This window comes from Choloepus didactylus, chromosome 12 (genome assembly GCF_015220235.1).
Source record: "Choloepus didactylus isolate mChoDid1 chromosome 12, mChoDid1.pri, whole genome shotgun sequence".
Lineage (NCBI taxonomy): Eukaryota > Metazoa > Chordata > Mammalia > Pilosa > Megalonychidae > Choloepus > Choloepus didactylus.
In genome coordinates, this window is record NC_051318.1 from 99,316,645 (window position 1) to 99,338,455 (window position 21,811).

General features: G+C 43.1%; 1 long non-coding RNA gene across 3 annotated transcripts; it reads right to left on the reverse strand.

The window, feature by feature from the left end:
- Positions 1-493: 493 nt before the first annotated feature.
- LOC119507354 lies at positions 494-18,514 on the reverse strand. 3 transcript variants are annotated; one of them, XR_005211213.1, is made up of 6 exons: positions 18,497-18,514; positions 6,435-6,666; positions 4,403-4,536; positions 2,482-2,615; positions 1,332-1,388; positions 494-870 (listed from the first exon to the last, which is right to left on the reverse strand). It is a non-coding gene; the product is annotated as an uncharacterized LOC119507354 (long non-coding RNA). The 3 variants fall into 3 exon arrangements; XR_005211214.1 differs by lacking the exons at positions 6,435-6,666; positions 18,497-18,514 and adding an exon at positions 17,704-18,011; XR_005211215.1 differs by lacking the exons at positions 4,403-4,536; positions 6,435-6,666; positions 18,497-18,514 and adding an exon at positions 3,629-3,686.
- Between the last annotated feature and the right edge of the window lie 3,297 nt (positions 18,515-21,811).

Below are 21,811 nucleotides of genomic sequence, written 5' to 3' on the forward strand. Positions count from 1 at the left end.
ATGAATTTGTTTATGGCTTCTTTTGGATTGTTCCCTTGAGATGCCAAATCCTCTGCTGGAAGCTCGTTTCCCCATGTGATTTGTCACATTTTATTGTGAGCTCATCTTCAGTAGGAGTTGGTTTTGTCCCATGTGACTCTCAGGTGTTGTGGGTTGTGAAAGTGTTTCTACAGAGAGTGGTTTTGCATCTGATTCTGCTAGGATCCTGGAGGTTTTAATTGTTTTAGGCCAAATATTATGTTGATTTCTCCACTTGGGGCTCAAGGACTTCTCAGCCAGCATAAACCTGAATCCTGAATTTTCTTTGCACCCATGTCCTGAGACAGACAATTGGTTCCCTCACCCTTCCCTGAGTGGGTGGGCAGCATTTTCTAATCCCCCTTTGAGGAAAGTGTTTGGTTTTGCTAGAGCTGCCATTATGTAAAATAACAGAAATGGATTGGCTTTTATAAAGGAGATGTATTAGGTTACAAATTTACAGTTCTTAAGCCAAAAAAAATATGTCCAAACTAAGGCATCAACAAGAGGACACCTTCACTGAAGAAAGGCGGATGGTGCCTAGAACACCTCTGTCAGCTGGGAAGGCATGTGGCTGGCATCTGCTGGTCCTTTGCTTCCGGGTTCTGCTTCCAAAATGACTTTATCCAAAATGTCTCTGGGCTTCTGTCTCTCTTAGCTTCTCTCAGCTCTATGCTTGGTTCTCCTGGGGTGTTTCTTTCCAAGCTTCTGGGGGTCCTTTCTTAGCTTCTCTGGGGCAAACTCTGGGCTTCATCTCTTAGCTTAGCATCTCCAAATGTCTTTCTGTCTGCATCTCCAAGTGTCTTCAAGTGTCAATATCTGTGTTGGCTCTTTGCTTCTCCCTGGGACAACCTGGAGAAGATGGATTACATATCTTAGCTTCTCTCCAAAATGTCTCTCTCACCTTCTCTGAAAGAGCTCTCTTAAAGGACTCCAATGATGTAATTAAGTCCCAACCATAATGGGCGGGGTCACCCCACCATGGCAATGATCTAATAAAAAACTTCTCACCTACAGTTGGGTGAGTCACATCTCTATGGAAACCACCTAATCAAAAGATCTCACCCAACAAGATTGGATTAAAATGTCATGGCTGTTCTAGGGTCCACAACAGCTTCAAAAAGCCACAGAAAGGGCAGTTCTTTGACGCTACAGCTTTTCTGCTATGCTCAGATCAAAATTGTCCTCTCCCCCAAACCTAAGGCCATAACTCCTCTGCCCACACAGGTGCCACTGCCCCAGCCCAGTCCCCAGAGCCTCAATTTGGCTCCCCTGAAATCTCTACATTCTCCAGGCTTCCAGCATACACTTACTGCTTTGGCTGTGAGTTCCCTCTTCATTTCTGCCACTTGAGGATTTCTCTTTCTTCTCTTCAAAGACAGCAGCATATTAAAACAAAGCAAAACAACAACAACAAAAAAAACACCTTTTTAAAATTTGTTATAGTTTACCCAACATTTCTATGACTTTGTAAGGGGAAAGGGTCCATCTGCCATTTTGCTAGAAGCCCTGAATTTCTGTTTACACGTGGCTGGGAGACTTCCCAAAGCGCTGGTGGAAGTGTGATAGTATTAGACCTGTACTTAGGAAGATAACCTGGGTCGCAGTTTTGGGGGGCAGCAAGGATCCTGAGGCAGGAAGACAGGTTCAGTGAGAACCATGGGGTCTTTTGATTGATGCACACACCATCAGTCTGGAGAGAATTTCACTGCAGCCACCCCTTCAAGCATTACCTTCCTTTCCCTTAGTCTCTCAACAACCCTTTGCTTCAGCCAGGTGGGTCTCCGTTCTGACAGTGAACGTAACATACTCATCCCAGCTCCAAGCATGTGTGCCTTGCTGGACTGGAGTGGACGAGAGGGCCAGCAGGTAACTGAGCTTGTGTCTAAAGCCCACAGTTCTTGAAGGCAGATGAGCTCAGGCTCAACAAACCCCAGGTATACTCCGTCTATCATACCCCTCAGACAGGATGTGGCAAGAAGAACGACAGAAGCTAAATATCATAATAACCATACACATTACTTCGTGCTGGCCGCTTTCCTTGATTTACCCAGCAGGTGAGTTCTAGGAGAGTTAATTATACAGTTCTTGGGGTGGCAGGTGGAGCCTCAAAGCCCAGATGCTGTAGTGCCAGCCTCCTGCCTCATCGGCTTCTGAAAAACCCGGGAATCATTCCCGCATGGTCTCAGGCCCCAAGGGATCTCCCTGGGTTCCCGGTTCCCCTCTGCACTTGTGCTCTGCAGGGTCAAGCAGTAGTGATCTCGGCAGCGGCCACAGCCTTACATGGTCCCCTGAATTCAGGGAAGCCACCAGCCACCCCTGCCACTCTTTCTTTCCACACGTCCTGGTCCAATCCTGCCCACCATTGGAGGATCCTCGAGCCCTCCTCCCTGGGAAGCTTTGCCCACATACTCCAGCACCCTGCCCCTTCTCAGAGCCCAGCGTTGTTCTGGCTCAACTCACCTCAGGGCTGTGTTAGCAGCTGCCCTGTGGGCTCCCCAGCTGCACGGTAAATCCCTAGAGATGAGGGACCATGCCTTCCATCCTTTCGGCTCTCTTCGAATGATATTAGATACTGAGAGTTGCTCTTCAAGTACCTGGGTGAGTAAATGGAATAGCTGATTAGAGCCAAGGAGACAGATGTCACAGTGGGCAACCCCAACTCCTCTCTGCTGTCCAGAATCAAATCCAGAAATGAGGACACCCGGTGGCTCACTGGCTCGAGATCCAAATATCAATACAAATCTATATGTCAGGGATTCTGTTTGGTCAACAAACAGCACATGTCACCATCAGAACTACCTTAACTTTTAGTCCATGGGGGAGAGGGAGTGGTGAATGCTGGAGGACAGGAGGTGTTGTAAGAAGACCAGAAGGCTATAACCAGGCTGCAAGGGCAACAGGGATGACGAGATGGTTCAGTTTGTGCTTCTGGACAGGACGCCTGGGTCAAGATGGGAGAATCCCTGAGTGGGGAGGCAGAGATGCTGACTTCTGACTTTTGGGCCCCAGGGACCTGGCCCATGAGCTTTTAGTTGCCCCATAATTAGCAAAGGAAAAGGGCCTCAACCCAAAGACATCTACTGAACAAGGGAAAACGCAGAGGGTTTTTTAGGAATGAGGAACTTCTGTTCGCTCCTGAAAACCTGTGGCTGCAGCCAGGAGAAGGATGTGTCAGTGCCATGAAGCGTGACTTCTAATTCCCTCCCTGCTCCACTTATAAAAGCAGCAGTTCAGGAAAAACAAAATAATCTTAGAAAGAAAAAAGGGAATCTTTTTTTTTTACTCCACTGTCTTGATTTCCTTTCTCCCGGGGAAGTTTGGCCATGCAGCTACAGACGACAAGGATTTCAAAAATTCTCCCTGAGAATTTTTTGGTTCTGCCTCAGATCTCATGCGAAAACCTGATAATGAATCTCCCCCCAAGCCCCAACCTGGGGTCTATGGATATTTCTGCAGCCTGAAGTCAAGCATGAAATTGCAAATCTAAACAAACGAATTCTCGTAAAAGCACTTCAGGTTCTTCAAACAAGTGGAGGGGTTGGGATTGTAATTTATTGCCAGATTAAATTTAGCATGGCACTGTATCATTCTGCAAATTTTATTCTACCTTTTCTTTGCACTCCATGAACTTCAGTCTCATTGGTATTAAGTACTGGTTTATCCTGCAAGGGGGGTGGGGTGGGGGAATAAAGGATATAAAAAGAAAATATAAAGGTTTTTAGGGTCATGAAAATATTCCGTGAGAAAACTGCCACCAAGGTGCCACCTTTTGCTCAAACTGATCCTAACTAATTGCACCCAAGCACGTGGGCTTAGAGTTTGGGCTTGAAGGCAGCACCTCTGCCCCTCTCCAGCCAGGAACATTCTGGAAAATTATTTAACCCATCTGGGTCCCACCTGCCTCATCTGCAAAATGGGAATATAAGAGGAGGTACTTCATGAGGTGTGTGTGAGAATTAAGTGAAATAAAATGGGCATCATCAACTCGTTCCTCTTAAGCACCTACTATGCACAAAGCACAAGAGATGCAAAGATGAAGGCGCTTTTCTGTCCTGCTCACAGTGGACTGACAGTCAGATGGTCATAAGGGATAGCTACTCACAGGAAGTCACACTATGGCACGTTAAGTCGAATGAAGCATGGAGGTCGGGAGGATCAGGCTTTTCCTGCTATCAATGCAACTTGCATGACCCCCCAGATTTTTCTAGAGTAAAGATGGTGCTGTGGCTGGTGGAATGGGTCCAGGAGAGTGTGATGCAGAGTTCAAGACATTCCCCAAGCCCACCAGACACTCAGGCACTGGCCCCTTCCTGCCACGACTAACATCTGTCGTGGTCCTTTTCCTCTCCCCCACTTCTAGCCCAAAACTCTATTTGCACACCTGAGCCCCAGAATGAGTAGCTCCTCCAGGTCCTGTAAATGTTCTCTCCTCTTGCAAAGGCTAGTGGGGGAATCCACAGAAATGATTTCAGAGGACTGGGAAACGCACCCCACACTCAGTTGCTCTCCAGTCTCCTACAAGTAGAGATTCATTTCTTAGACATAAGTTGTTGTTTTGTTTTTTTTTTAATTAGAGAAATGGTAAATTTACAGAAAAATCATGAATAAAATACAGAGTCCCCATATACCCCTCTATCATTAACACTTTGCATTTGTGTGGCACGTCTGTTACAATTCACAAAAGAGCATATTTATAATTGCACTGTTAACTACCATCCATCATTCACCACAGGGCTCACTGTGTCATACAGTCCTATGTTTATGCTTTTTTTTAATTCTAGTAACATATATACCACCTAAAATTTCCCCTTTTAACCACATTCAAATATACATAAAATATTCAAATATACAATTCAGGTGTGTTAATTACCTGCACCATGTTGTCCTACTGTCCTCTCCATCCATTACCGAAACCTTTCCCTCGTGCTAAATAGAAACTCTGCACAATTTAAGCAGGATGTAAATTTTTAAAAGAAAATATCCCAAGAAGGATAGCCAGGTGAATCCATCTTTTACACTGTAATGTCAATGCATAAAGATCTTGGAGAAAGGTTTTGGTAAAGTAAGTTTAGAACAGCTGAGAGAAGTAGCTGCTAGCAACAGTGCCAGGCAGAACCCCGTTCCAGGTTCAGGACTCTTGCCACAGAAAGAATTCAGAGACAAAAGGGGCCAGCAGGAATAAGTAGTAAATTTCATTGAAGAACGAGAGATGAATACATGTTAAAGAGATAATGCGGACGTGTCATGTTCAAGGGAGAAGCATGCACCGAGTGGCAGTAGGTTAGCTTGTTATTTAGGGGAGCTTTACAGCGATTTTCTTATCTCAGCCTTTGAAGACCAGGTGTCTTCTTTGTTCTTGGAGGAGACATTTATCGGAACTTGTGACCTGCCATCACGTATCTAAAATGTATCTTTGGGCAGATGTTTAACAACTTTTATGACCCCATGCTTTCTGTCATTAACTAAGAATTTGCTTTGGGCCCATGATTTTTCAAGCTTTTATGGTTTGGGGAGGTTTTGGAGCTTTAGGGGAAATTTTTGTCCCATGAGGTTTGCAGCCGAAGTTCACGGCTGTGCACTGAGTCTTTCGAAGCTGAGTAGATGACGAGGGACCACAGTCTTGATGCCCTACTCTATCCTGCCTCAAAGGTGCAGCCATAAAGGGACAGCACTGGAACCTCACCTTGTGGCCTCATTGTCTGGGGCAGGTGTGAGCAAGCGGGTGGGTTGCACCGCCACCTTCTCCCAGGGATTGGAAGAGGTGGCCTCAGGGTGGGGAGCTGCAGAACTAACTCGGTGGCCAAGGAGATCCCCTTTAGATTGCTTAGTTGCTGGGGGGGCAGGGTTGTGGATCCATAATCTGACCTCTCCTTTCTCCCAGGCAGTCATCTCAGCCCAGCGTCTCCTTCAGCGTTTGGTCTCCCAGGATATGGAGCAGGGTTAACAACTTTGGAGAATGGATCTGGAGTGCAGTGAGGAGTGAAAAATGGCGAATAAACAGCACACACTCTTTATTACTGTTAAGTGGAGAGTTTTAGAGTTCGAGGGACAATCAGGCAGAAAGGAGACTCAGGCTTTAATTGGAAAGGCTGTTTTTTCCCTCCAGTGTATCCTACACTTTAGCTGGGGCTTCTAGGAGTGTAGATGGCAACAGCTTCACCCCCAGGCAGGAAAAGAACTGGCAACCACAAAATTCCACGGGCCTGATCCTACCTGGGGAGGAATTTCATTCAAACAGCATTGCAAACTCATCATGCAAGTCATTTGCAGAGGGCACCCTCTTCCATCAGTTTAAAGATAGGACAAGTTCTCTGGGACAATCAGAGGGGCCCTAAGAATCAAGAGCTATGGGCGGTGGGGCTAGAAGCCTGCTGGTTGTTTTGTTGGGACACAGCAGGTCACGAGGTTCTTACGTAAGTTTCGGGGTGGCACCACCACAGGCGCTTGCTTCCCCTCAGCCAGTGATGACTCAGGAGGTTTCTGAGAGGAGCCCACAGGACACTCGGCCAGCAGGTTCATTTGGGGTGTTTCTCAGGGCATCTTCTAAAGAATGTTCCGGATGCTGCAGGCCAGCAGGCCTCACTGGGAGGCCTGGACATCCACTCCCCAGGTTCCTCATAACCCTCCAGTGAGGAGTGGTGGGGTCTTTAGCAGAGATAAAGAAAGAAAGAAAGTCGTTGATACTTGTGGGTAAAAGTTATGAAATGAACACATAACATCTAACTCTACTATCTCCCACAAATCACACTAGAGGTAAAAGGAGAAAGAAAAGCACAATAAAAGCCAAAACCCACAAGAACAAAGAAAGTAGGAGAAGAGAGTAGCAGGCCTGGGATATCAATAAAAGTATGGAAGATGGAAAGTGACCGCACAGATCTGAGAAAGCAGAAACGCACATTTGCAGGAGGGTGAGGTGGGGCTGGGGAGGTGGGAAGTGGGGGGAGGGGGAGGTGTCTGCGGCATTTTAGAAAGATACACACAAACACCCCATGTTGTGAAATTTCAAGACATCCTGAAAGCTTCCAAAGAGAAAAGCAGGTCACATATGAAGATTAATCAAAAATCAGAAGAGCCTTAAAACTTCTTCAGAGCAGCACTGAAACTTGAAAGATAGTAGAACAAGGACTTCAAAATTCTGAGGGCAATTTGAGCAACAAAATTGGATTATAACCCACAGAATAAAGTAAATATCTAAGAGCCCATACTGACATAAATAAATAATTGAATAAATTAATAAATGGAGGAGAAGGGACAGCTCTCCTTTACAAAAGATTTCCAATTACTAAATGTAAAAGAAATGAGAGAAAGAAAATGATCACCAGAATGCCACACCACACAGTAGTAATTGTTGCAGGCAAGAGTCAATCCTGGATGTGAAATTAGTGGGTGAGAGTTTGAGAAGAAAGAGTGTATCTGCATAGGCTCAAAGTACCTCTGCCAATATATTTATTAATTACAGTAATGAAATGTATTAATTTCCTTCTGTAATTAATAAATATATTAGCAATATGACATTTCTGCTGATGGTAACTTCAATTGCTTAGCTAAGATGGCTTTTGCCAGATTCCACTGTAAAGTTACTCTTTTCCTTCTGTAATGAATAAATATATTTTACAGTGGAGAAACCTGGCTAAAACCATCTTAGCCAAGCAATTGAGATTACCGTCACCAATAATGTCATACCAATATCACAGCCCCCGATGGCATGCACATGAAAAGGACACATCGCCTAATCTCAGGCTAATCATGAGAAAACATTAGACAAAGCCAAATCGAGGGACATTCTACAAAATACCTGATCAGAGAGGCGGGGCAAGATGGCAGACTGGTGAGCTGTATGTTTTAGTTACTCCTCCAGGAAAGTAGGTAAAAAGCCAGGAACTGCGTGGACTGGACACCACAGAGCAATCTGTCTTTGGGCATACTTCATACAACACTCATGAAAACGTGGAACTGCTGAGATCAGCGAAATCTGTAAGTTTTTGCGGCCAGGGGACCCGCGCCCCTCCCTGCCAGGCTCAGTCCCGGGGGAGGAGGGGCTGTCAGCTCCAGGAAGGAGAAGGGAGAATTGCAGTGGCTGCTCTCATCGGAAACTCATTCTACTGATTCAAACTCCAACCATAGATAGACTGAGGCCAGACACCAGAGACTCTGAGAGCAGCCAGCCCAGCAGAGAGGAGACGGGCATAGAAGGAAAACAACACGAGAAGCTCCAAAGTAAAAGCAGAGGATTTTTGGAGTTCTGGTGAACACAGAAAGGGGAAGGGCGGAGATCAGGCCTTGAGGCGCATATGCAAATCCCGAAGCAAGGCTGATCTCTCTGCCCAGGGCACCTTTCCTTAATGGCCCTGGTTGCTTTGTCTATTAGCATTTCAATAACCCATTAGATCTCTGAGGAGGGCCGTTTTTTTTTTTTTTTTTTTTTTAAATCCTTTTTGCTTTTTCTAAAACAATTACTCTAAGAAGCTCAATACAGAAAGCTTCAAAGAATTGAAATTTGGGCACGTCAAGTCAAGAGCAGAAATAAGAGAGCTCTGAGACAAAAGGCAATAATCCAGTGGCTGAGAAAATTCACTAAACAACACAACTTCCCAAGAAAAGGGGGGTGTCCGCTCACAGCCACCATCCTGGTGGACAGGAAACACTCCTGCCCATCGCCAGCCCCATAGCCCAGAGCTGCCCCAGACAACCCAGTGTGACGGAAGTGCTTCAAATAACAGGCACACACCACAAAACTGGGCGTGGACATTAGCCTTCCCTGCAACCTCAGCTGAATGTCCCAGAGCTGGGAAGGGGGAGCAGTGTGAATTAACAGAGCCCCATTCAGCCATCATTTGAGCAGACTGGGAGCCTCCCAACACAGCCCAGCAGCCCAGAACTGCCCTGGGGGGACGGCACTCACCTGTGACATAGCACAGTCATCCCTCAACAGAGGACCCGGGGTGCACGGCCTGGAAGAGGGGCCCACTTGCAAGTCTCAGGAGCCATACGCCAATACCAAAGACTTGTGGGTCAGTGGCAGAGACAAACTGTGGCAGGACTGAACTGAAGGATTAGACTATTGCAGTAGCTTTAAAACTCTAGGATCATCAGGGAGATTTGATTGTTAGGGCCACCCCCCCTCCCCGACTGCCCAGAAACACGCCCCACATACAGGGCAGGCAACACCAACTACACACGCAAGCTTGGGACACCAATTGGGCCCCACAAGACTCACTCCCCCACTCACCAAAAAGGCTAAGCAGGGGAGATCTGGCTTGTGGAGAACAGGTGGCTCGTGGACGCCACCTGCTGGTTAGTTAGAGAAAGTGTACTCCACGAAGCTGTAGATCTGATAAATTAGAGATAAGGACTTCAACTGGTCTACAAACCCTAAAAGAACCCTATCAAGTTCAGCAAATGCCACGAGGCCAAAAACAACAGAAAATTATAAAGCATATGAAAAAACCAGACGATATGGATAACCCAAGCCCAAGCACCCAAATCAAAAGACCAGAAGAGACACACCTAGAGCAGCTACTCAAAGAACTAAAGATGAACAATGAGACCCTAGTACGGGATATGAAGGAAATCAAGAAGACCCTAGAAGAGCATAAAGAAGACATTGCAAGACTAAATAAAAAAATGGATGATCTTATGGAAATTAAAGAAACTGTTGACCAAATTAAAAAGATTCTGGACACTCATAGTACAAGACTAGAGGAAGTTGAACAATGAATCAGTGACCTGGAAGATGACAGAATGGAAAATGAAAGCATAAAAGAAAGAATGGGGAAAAAAATTGAAAAACTCGAAATGGACCTCAGGGATATGATAGATAATATGAAGCGTCCGAATATAAGACTCATTGGTGTCCCAGAAGGGGAAGAAAAGGGTAAAGGTCTAGGAAGAGTATTCAAAGAAATTGTTGGGGAAAACTTCCCAAATCTTCTAAACAACATAAATACACAAATCATAAATGCTCAGCGAACTCCAAATAGAATAAATCCAAAAAAACCCACTCCGAGACATATACTGATCACACTGTCAAACATAGAAGAGAAGGAGCAAGTTCTGAAAGCAGCAAGAGAAAAACAATTCACCACATACAAAGGAAACAGCATAAGACTAAGTAGTGACTACTCAGCAGCCACCATGGAGGCGAGAAGGCAATGGCACGATATATTTAAAATTCTGAGAGAGAGGAATTTCCAGCCAAGAATACTTTATCCAGCAAAGCTCTCCTTCAAATTTGAGGGAGAGCTTAAATTTTTCACAGACAAAGAAATGCTGAGAGAATTTGCTAACAAGAGACCTGCCCTACTGGAGATACTAAAGGGAGCCCTACAGACAGAGAAACAAAGACAGGACAGAGAGACTTGGAGAAAGGTTCAGTACTAAAGAGATTCGGTATGGGTACAATAAAGGATATTAATAGAGAGAGGGAAAAATATGGCAAACATAATCCAAAGGATAAGATGGCCGATTCAAGAAATGCCTTCACGGTTTTAACGTTGAATGTAAATGGATTAAACTCCCCAATTAAAAGATATAGATTCGCAGAATGGATCAAAAAAAATGAACCATCAATATGTTGCATACAAGAGACTCATCTTAGACACAGGGACACAAAGAAATTGAAAGTGAAAGGATGGAAAAAAATATTTCATGCAAGCTACAGCCAAAAGAAAGCAGGTTGTAGCAATATTAATCTCAGATAAAATAGACTTCAAATGCAGGGATGTTTTGAGAGACAAAGAAGGCCACTACATACTAATAAAAGGGGCAATTCAGCAAGAAGAAATAACAATCGTAAATGTCTATGCACCCAATCAAGGTGCCACAAAATACATGAGAGAAACATTGGCAAAACTAAAGGAAGCAATTGATGTTTCCACAATAATTGTGGGAGACTTCAACACATCACTCTCTCCTATAGATAGATCAACCAGACAGAAGACCAATAAGGAAATTGAAAACCTAAACAATCTGATAAATGAATTAGATTTAACAGACATCTACAGGACATTACATCCCAAATCACCAGGATACACATACTTTTCTAGTGCTCACGGAACTTTCTCCAGAATAGATCATATGCTGGGACATAAAACAAGCCTCAATAAATTTAAAAAGATTGAAATCATTCAAAGCACATTCTCTGACCACAACGGAATACAATTAGAAGTCAATAACCATCAGAGACTTAGAAAATTCACAAATACCTGGAGGTTAAACAACACACTCCTAAACAATCAGTGGGTTAAAGAAGAAATAGCAAGAGAAATTGCTAAATATATAGAGACGAATGAAAATGAGAACACAACATACCAAAACCTATGGGATGCAGCAAAAGCAGTGCTAAGGGGGAAATTTATAGCACTAAACGCATATATTAAAAAGGAAGAAAGAGCCAAAATCAAAGAACTAATGGATCAACTGAAGAAGCTAGAAAATGAACAGCAAACCAATCCTAAACCAAGTAGAAGAAAAGAAATAACAAGGATTAAAGCAGAAATAAATGACATAGAGAACAAAAAAACAATAGAAAGGATAAATATCACCAAAAGTTGGTTCTTTGAGAAGATCAACAAGATTGACAAGCCCCTAGCTAGAATGACAAAATCAAAAAGAGAGAAGACCCATATAAACAAAATAATGAATGAAAAAGGTGACATAACTGCAGATCCTGAAGAAATTAAAAAATTATAAGAGGATATTATGAACAACTGTATGGCAACAAACTGGATAATGTAGAAGAAATGGACAATTTCCTGGAAACATATGAACAACCTAGACTGACCAGAGAAGAAATAGAAGACCTCAACCAACCCATCACAAGCAAAGAGATCCAATCAGTCATCAAAAATCTTCCCACAAATAAATGCCCAGGGCCAGATGGCTTCACAGGGGAATTCTACCAAACTTTCCAGAAAGAACTGACACCAATCTTACTCAAACTCTTTCAAAACATTGAAAAAAATGGAACACTACCTAACTCATTTTATGAAGCTAACATCAATCTAATACCAAAACCAGGCAAAGATGCTACAAAAAAGGAAAACTACCGGCCAATCTCCCTAATGAATATAGATGCAAAAATCCTCAACAAAATACTTGCAAATCGAATCCAAAGACACATTAAAAAAATCATACACCATGACCAAGTGGGGTTCATTCCAGGCATGCAAGGATGGTTCAACATCAGAAAAACAATCAATGTATTACAACACATTAAAAACTCGAAAGGGAAAAATCAATTGATCATCTCAATAGATGCTGAAAAAGCATTTGACAAAATCCAACATCCCTTTTTGATAAAAACACTTCAAAAGGTAGGAATTGAAGGAAACTTCCTCAACATGATAAAGAGCATATATGAAAAACCCACAGCCAGCATAGTACTCAATGGTGAGAGACTGAAAGCCTTCCCTCTAAGATCAGGAACAAGACAAGGATGCCCGCTGTCACCACTGTTATTCAACATTGTGCTGGAAGTGCTAGCCAGGGCAATCCGGCAAGACAAAGAAATAAAAGGCATCCAAATTGGAAAAGAAGAAGTAAAACTGTCATTGTTTGCAGATGATATGATCTTATATCTAGAAAACCCTGAGAAATCAACGATACACCTACTAGAGCTAATAAACAAATTTAGCAAAGTAGCGGGATACAAGATTAATGCACATAAGTCAGTAATGTTTCTATATGCTAGAAATGAACAAACTGAAGAGACACTCAAGAAAAAGATACCATTTTCAATAGCAACTAAAAAAATCAAGTACCTAGGAATCAACTTAACCAAAGATGTAAAAGACCTATACAAAGAAAACTACATAACTCTACTAAAAGAAATAGAAGGGGACCTTAAAAGATGGAAAAATATTCCATGTTCATGGATAGGAAGGCTAAATGTCATTAAGATGTCAATTCTACCCAAACTCATCTACAGATTCAATGCAATCCCAATCAAAATTCCAACAACCTACTTTGCAGACTTGGAAAAGCTAGTTATCAAATTTATTTGGAAAGGGAAGATGCCTCGAATTGCTAAAGACACTCTAAAAAAGAAAAACGAAGTGGGAGGACTTACACTCCCTGACTTTGAAGCTTATTATAAAGCCACAGTTGCCAAGACAGCATGGTACTGGCACAAAGATAGACATATAGATCAATGGAATCGAATTGAGAATTCAGAGATAGACCCTCAGATCTATGGCCGACTGATCTTTGATAAGGCCCCCAAAGTCACCGAACTGAGCCATAATGGTCTTTTCAACAAATGGGGCTGGGAGAGTTGGATATCCATATCCAAAAGAATGAAAGAGGACCCCTACCTCACCCCCTACACAAAAATTAACTCAAAATGGACCAAAGATCTCAATATAAAAGAAAGTACCATAAAACTCCTAGAAGATAATGTAGGAAAACATCTTCAAGACCTTGTATTAGGAGGCCACTTCCTAGACTTTACACCCAAAGCACAAGCAACAAAAGAGAAAATAGATAAATGGGAACTCCTCAAGCTTAGAAGTTTCTGCACCTCAAAGGAATTTCTCAAAAAGGTAAAGAGGCAGCCAACTCAATGGGAAAAAATTTTTGGAAACCATGTATCTGACAAAAGACTGATATCTTGCATATACAAAGAAATCCTACAACTCAATGACAATAGTACAGACAGCCCAATTATAAAATGGGCAAAAGATATGAAAAGACAGTTCTCTGAAGAGGAAATACAAATGACCAAGAAACACATGAAAAAATGTTCAGCTTCACTAGCTATTAGAGAGATGCAAATTAAGACCACAATGAGATACCATCTAACACCGGTTAGAATGGCTGCCATTAAACAAACAGGAAACTACAAATGCTGGAGGGGATGTGGAGAAATTGGAACTCTTATTCATTGTTGGTGGGACTGTATAATGGTTCAGCCACTCTGGAAGTCAGTCTGGCAGTTCCTTAGAAAACTAGATATAGAGCTACCATTCGATCCAGCGATTGCACTCCTCGGTATATACCCGGAAGATCGGAAAGCAGTGACACGAACAGATATCTGCACGCCAATGTTCATAGCAGCATTATTCACAATTGCCAAGAGATGGAAACAACCCAAATGTCCTTCAACAGATGAGTGGATAAATAAAATGTGGTATATACACACGATGGAATACTACGCGGCAGTAAGAAGGAACGATCTGGTGAAACATATGACAACATGGATGAACCTTGAAGACATAATGCTGAGCGAAATAAGCCAGGCACAAAAAGAGAAATATTATATGCTACCACTAATGTGAACTTTGAAAAATGTAAAACAAATGGTTTATAATGTAGAATGTAGGGGAACTAGCAGTAGAGAGCAATTAAGGAAGGGGGAACAATAATCCAGGAAGAACAGATAAGCTATTTAACGTTCTGGGGATGCCCAGAAATGACTATGGTCTGTTAATTTCTGATGGTTGTAGTAGGAACAAGTTCACTGAAATGTTGCTATATTATGTAACTTTCTTGGGGTAAAGTAGGAACATGTTGGAAGTTAAGCAGTTATCTTAGGTTAGTTGTCTTTTTCTTACTCCCTTGCTATGGTCTCTTTGAAATGCTCTTTTATTGTATGTTTGTTTTCTTTTTAACTTTTTTTTTCATACAGGTGATTTGAAAAAAGAAGGGAAAGTTAAAAAAAAAAAAAAAAGAAAAAAGACAAACAAGGGGAAAAAAAAAAAAAAAAAATATGTAGTGCCCCCTTGAGGAGCCTGTGGAGAATGCAGGGGTATTCGCCAACCCCACCACCATGGTTGCTAACATGACCACAGACATAGGGGACTGGTGGTTTGATGGGTTGAGCCCTCTACCATAAGTTTTACCCTTGGGAAGACGGTTGCTGCAAAGGAGAGGCTAGGCCTCCCTGTATTTGTGCCTAAGAGTCTCCTCCTGAATGCCTCTTTGTTGCTCAGATGTGGCCCTCTCTCTCTGGCTAAGCCAACTTGAAAGGTGAAATCACTGCCCTCCCCCCTACATGGGATCAGACACCCAGGGAAGTGAATCTCCCTGGCAACGTGGAATATGACTCCCAGGGAGGAATGTAGACCTGGCACCGTGGGACGGAGAACATCTTCTTGACCAAAAGGGGGATGTGAAAGGAAATGAAATAAGCTTCAGTGGCAGAGAGATTCCAAAAGGAGCCGAGAGGTCACTCTGGTGGGCACTCTTATGCACACTTTAGACAACCCTTTTTAGGTTCTAAAGAATTGGGGTAGCTGGTGGTGGATACCTGAAACTATCAAACTACAACCCAGAACCCATGAATCTCGAAGACAGTTGTATAAAAATGTAGCTTATGAGGGGTGACAATGGGATTGGGAAAGCCATAAGGACCAAACACCACTTTGTCTAGTTTATGGATGGATGTGTAGAAAAGTAGGGGAGGGAAACAGACAGACAAAGGTACCCAGTGTTCTTTTTTACTTCAATTGCTCTTTTTCACTCTAATTATTATTCTTGTTATTTTTGTGTGTGTGCTAATGAAGGTGTCAGGGATTGATTTAGGTGATGAATGTACAACTATGTAATGGTACTGTAAACAATCGAAAGTACAATTTGTTTTGTATGACTGCGTGGTATGTGAATATATCTCAATAAAATGATGATTTAAAAAAAGAAAAAAAAAAAAAAAAAAAATACCTGATCACCCTCTTCAAAACTGACAAAGTCACGAAAGATAAGGAAAGACTGAGGCACTGATCTGAGATGAAGAAGACACGACCACTAAGTGTGGAATTCTGAGTTGGACCCTGGAACAATAAGACATTAGTGGAATAACGGTGAAATCCAAGGTCTGTAGTTTAATAACGGAATTGTGTGAAGTTAATTTCTTAGTTTTGATAATTGTACTATGGCTATGTAAGATGATAACATTAGAGGAAGCTAACCAAAAGCATTAAATAATACTCTGTGCTATATTTGAAACTTTTCTGCAATCTAAAATGATTTCAGAACACTTTTTTTTTTAATTCTGAAGGAAAAATTTTTCCAACCTAGAATTCTATACCCAAACTATTAATCAATTGTGAGGGTAGAATAATGGTATTTTCTACATGCGAGGATACATGCATCCTTTATTAGGAAACTACTGGTAGACCTGCTCCTTCAAGAGAATAAAACAAGAAAGAAGATGACATGGGATCCAAAGAACACAGCATTCAATGCTAGAGGGAAGCAAAGGAGTTTCCAGAATGACAGCTATGCAGAGGTGGTGGTTGGGCATCAGACAGAGGCTGGCTGTGGTGGTGGTTGGAATAATTGGATGCTGGTGGTGGTGAGTGGGCATCAGTTGGAGGCTGACAGTGGTGACTGGGCATAGCCAGAGGCTGGTGGTGGCATTTGGACAGCAATCAGAGGCTGGCTGCGGTGCTTGGGCATAGTTGGATTATGGTGGTGGTGATTTGACGTTAGCTGTTGGCTGCCAATGGTGGCTGGGCATAGTCAGAGACGATTGTGGTGTTTGGGCATCAATGAGAGGCTGGCAGTGGTGGTTGTGCATAGTCAGAGGCTGGTGATGCTGGCTGGGCGTATTCGGAGGCTGGTTGTGGTAGTTGGGCATTAGTTGGAGGCTGGTGGTGGTGGTTGGGCATCAGTCAGAGGCTGACAAGTGGTTGGGCATCAGTCAGAGGGTGGTGGTAATAAGAAACAGATCTGATTCCTCCCATCCTGACACCCTCACCACAACCAATCTCCCTCCACTGGCTAGGGCTAAGCAGGGTTCAGGGCCAAGAGGCAAATGGACCAAGATTTGAAAAGAGCTCTGCCCCAATGGGAAACAGAAATGCTAACTAAACTGAGAAACACAGGCAGAGGTCCAGTTATAAAGTAGCTACCTATCTAGCAGGGAGGCTGGGGCTGGGTCATGCCATAGATCCATTCACAGTGGCTAGATGGAACCACTCATGACCAAGATCAAATCTACAGCAGCCCCTCTCTACCAGCTGTTGACCCCAAGGCTCAGAGTAGCATGCCCCAGCCAGGCTTGGCTCTGGAAATGATAGGGGCAGCTGCGGGTAGGAAAACATCAAGTCTCCAGCCCAGCTGCTGTCAGTGAACTGCAGAAGTTGACAATGAACACTCACAGCCGTCCCCTGCATGGCCTCACTGCAGTCAGCTCAGTCATTTCACTTCCCCAATTTCCCCAGGTCTCTAGCAGGAGTTCTTTGAGTGTAACTAAATTCCCTCTTCCCTGGAGCACTCACAGAATGTTCCCTTAGAAGAGAAGCACAAGGGTGCCAAGGACAAGGAAAGGCAAAAGCATTTAAGCCACCAAGTGGTATGAAGGCAACTGAAGTCCAGTCTTCAGTTTGGGTTTTGGCCAGTTCTGTTCTGGTGGCTTCTGCCCCAGCTCTAAGCAGCCTGGCAAGCTCATAGCAAGTTTTGAGATTGTCTTTCACAGTAAAGCAGTGGTGATGCCTTAGATTCAGAGCAGCCCAATGACTGACTCAAAGACAAATGTGTGAGCTGGAACAGATAAGAGCAGCTACTGGATGCCTGACATGTGCTCATCCCCACAAATACCCGTGCAAAGGACTGTGATTCCTGTTTGGATAAGGAGACCTGAATCAGAGAAGCTATGCATTTCTCCCAGAGTCTTGCCACTCATGGCGGTCACCTCCGCGCTCCACCACCTATGCTTTCTGTGACACTGGACAAATCACTCACCTTTCGTGGCCAGATGCTTCTGTAAAAGGAAGATGCCACTCCCTGCCCACAGATTCCACACGCTGCTGTGCGGATGAGCTAACACAATGAATGGAAATGTCCTTTCATGTTGGATTCATGTGAATAACTTCCAGTCCTTTTCCTAGATACCAATCGACGTGGCATCTCGAAGGTATCACTTTGTGGATGTTGTGTTTATAAGGTAAGAAAAGGAAAAGGCAGACAGCTGCCAGGGGAAGACAAACGTGTGGTTTTTTTATATTGGGTCCCTGTCACCAAGAGGCTGGAAACCCAAAGGTTAGCGTGGAGATCTGGCCATCTGGAGGCTTTGAACTTAAAACTTAGAGGAGGGGACTTGCCCCACCCCCACTCAACCTTTCCCCTAAAGGTTCCGGACACTAAAAATATCCTGGCCACCTGCTGTCGGGGGAGGCAGTGAACCCCTGTCCGGCCCCGGGATCCCAGCCAGCCTTGGCGGAACACGGTCAGTGGCCCAGACGGGGGCCCAGCTGGTGGAGGGGGGCTGCTGGAGAGCGGACCATGGGCCAGCCGGGCTGAGCTCACGCCTTCCCAGCCCAGGCAGCAGAGAGCGGCCAGAGCAACCTGGAAGTGTTCTGGGGCCAGAGGCACTAACCCTGCGTGGGGCGGATCGCAGCGGAGTGTATCCCGAGAGGGGGGCTCAGGACAAGGGCGGCGGCTCCTGGGGCAACGGACCCCCGCCCTGTTATAGGGGAAAAGGTCATCCCATCCAAACCCGCGCGCCAGCAACCCCGTGGCTGCCCCGTTTCCTCACCGCCTCCAGATGTCACCGTTAGACGGAAGCGCGAACATCTGGGGTCGCATCTCAGGGCGGGGGCTCGGCTGACCGGGCTCAGGGGCGCGCCCTAAAGTCGGCTTCCTGCACCCAGCTCCTGCGCACCACACCCCGGCCCCTCCCTGCGCCGCAGTCAGTCCGACTCCCCAAATCTAGCCAAGAAATGCCCAAAGCCTTCACCTTTTGTCTTGACACAATAATCAGAAGGGAGAGGCAGAGAGAATTTTTTTTCTTTTAGTTTTATACTAAAATGCATCCCCAACAGACACATTTGTGGAGAACACGAAGCAGCGTGTTGTAGTGTCTGTAGGGTTGAAAAATTGGGCCCCTCCACGTGGTCCCGTCGCCCTCTAGAAAAAACGCTGCATTACACTTCACTGGTGACTTGACCACGTGGCGCAGCCAGTGGAAAATACAAACAAGACCCCAAATGAGCACAAAATCAAACAATGGAGTTGAGAGGCTTTCCCAAGGGTAACGAAGGCACCCAGACGCTCAGAAATGTGCTCAATTTTTAAGATCATTAAAAAAATCCACAAAATTGAATAACTTTCACAACCTGTAGGCTCCTGGTAGCACATTTAATGTCTCATTTGACAATTTGAGAACCACTGTTGGAACCAAAAGAGTATTTTTTTTCTATGGTTAGCATTTTTTAGAAATAAAGTATTTTTGATTAAGGTATATACACTGTCTTTTTTTTATCATTTTATTGAGATATATTCACATACCACGCAGTCATACAAAACAAATCGTACATTCGATTGTTCACAGTACCATTACATAGTTGTACATTCATCACCAAAATCAATCCCTGACACCTTCATTAGCACACACACAAAAATAACAAGAATAATAATGAAAGTGAAAAAGAGCAATTGAAGTAAAAAAGAACACTGGGCACCTTTGTCTGTCTGTTTGTTTGTTTCCTTCCCCTATTTTTCTACTCATCCATCCATAAACTAGACAAAGGAGAGTGTGGTCCTTATGGCTTTCCCAATCCCATTGTCACCCCTCATAAGCTACATTTTTATACAATTATATACACTGTCTTTTAAAAAAAATACAGCTTTATTGAAATATATTGACACATCATACAAACCATCTGAAGTATACAATCACTGGCTCACAGTATCATCACATAGTTGTGCATACAGCCCCATAATCAATTTTAGAACATTTGCATTACTCCAGAAAAGAAATAAAAAAGAAAACCCAAATCCTCCCATACCCCTTATCCCCTCCCCTATTATTAACCCACAGTTTTGGTGTAGTACATTTTTTACTGTTGATGAAAGAATATTAAAATATTACTGTTAACTATTGTCCATAGTTTGCAATAGATACTTTTTTTTTTACCATATACCCCTCTATTATTAACTCCTTGTAATAGTGTTGTACCTTTGTTCTAGTACATGAAATAACTTTTTAATATTTATACAATTAATCACAGACATTGTCCACCACAAAATTCACTGTGTTATACATTACCGTTTGTTAACCTCCAATTTTCCTTCTGGTGACATACATGACTCTAAACTTCTCCTTTCCACCACATTCACACACCATTCAGCACTGTTAGTTATTCTCACAATAACTTGTTGCCATCACCTCTGTCCATTTCCAAACGTTTAAGTTCAACCCAGTTAAAAGTTCTGCATTTATTAAGCAACTGCTCCCCATTCCTTAGCCTCATTCTATATCCTGGTAACCTATATTTTATATTTTATGTCTATTAGTTTACATATAATAATTAGTTCCTATCAATGAGATCATAAACTATTTGTCAGATTTGTCCAACTTATTTCACTTAATATAATGTCCTCAAAGTTCATCCATGTTGTCATATGGTTGAGGACTTCATTCCTTTTTTTTTTAAAATTCAATTTTACTGAGCTATATCCACAAACCATATAATCATCCACAGTGTACAATCAATTCTTCACAGTACCATTATATAGTTGTGCATTCATCACCACAATCAATTTTTGAACATTTTCATTACCACACACAAAAAAGAATAAGAATAAAAATTAAAGTAAAAAAGAACACCCCTCGCTATTATTCATTTACTTTTTGTCCTCATTTTTCTACTCATTTGTCCATACACTGGATAAAGGGAGTATCAGTCACAAGGTTTTCACAATCACACAGTCACACCATAGAAGCTATATAGTTATACAATCATCTTTAAGAACAAGGTTGCAGTTCAACAGTGTCAGGTATTTCCTTCTAGCTATTCCAATACACTAAAAACTAAAAAGGGATATCTATGTAATGCATAAGAATAACCTCCAGAATGACCTCTCGACTACATTTGAAATCTCTCAGTCACAGAAACTTTATTTTGTTTCATTTCTCTTCCCCCTTTTGGTCAAGAAGGCTTTCTCAATCCCATGATGCCAGGTCCAGTCTCATCCCCATGAGTCACAACCCACATTGCCAGGGAGATTTACACCCCTGGGAGTCATGTCCCACGTCGCAGGGGGAGGGCAGTGAGTTTATCTGCAGAGTTAGCTTAGAGAGAGAGAGAGGCCACATTTAAGCAACAAAAGAGGTTCTCTGGGGGTGACTCTTAGGCACAATTATAGGTAGGCGTAGCTTCTCCTTTGCAGTAGCAAGCTTCATAAGGGCAAGCCCCAAGATCGCGGGCTCGGCCTTCTAAATTGGTAGTCTCAAATGCTTGTGAGAATAGCAGTAATTCCCCAGGCAGGGAAGTTTAATATTTTCACATTTTCCCCCAGTCCCTCAAGGGGGCTTTGCAAATACATTTTTATTCTCTGCCCAAATTACTCTGGGATGTTTCGGGGCTTCACACTAACCTGTACAAACCAAACAGATTTCAGTTCCTATTCAAAGTTCCATATAATTATGGTGTTTGAACAAACTGGCCACACAATTATTATATTATATAGTGTGCTACAGAAAATACAGATTTTGCACAAAAAATGGTTGGATCAAAAGAAAGCCACCTTGCACAGCTTTGCCATACTCTTTCCCTAAAAACAAAATACGTTTTGTTATGCACCCAACAGTTATTTCCAGGACGGTCGATGGAAATGAACTTTATCCCTTGAGGAGGATATAAAAAATAACTGCCCCTCTGTCTACGTTCTTTGTGATGCCTTCGTGGACGGAAAGAGAAGTCCTGGAATAAAATGCATTTACCACTTGACATAAGTCATAATAACAATAACAGGTAGATCTGTAAAATGACTTACAGTTTCCAACATGCTTTCACACAGGCATGGTCTTCACTCCCTCCCTTTTCATGATAACTAGCGGAATCCTAAA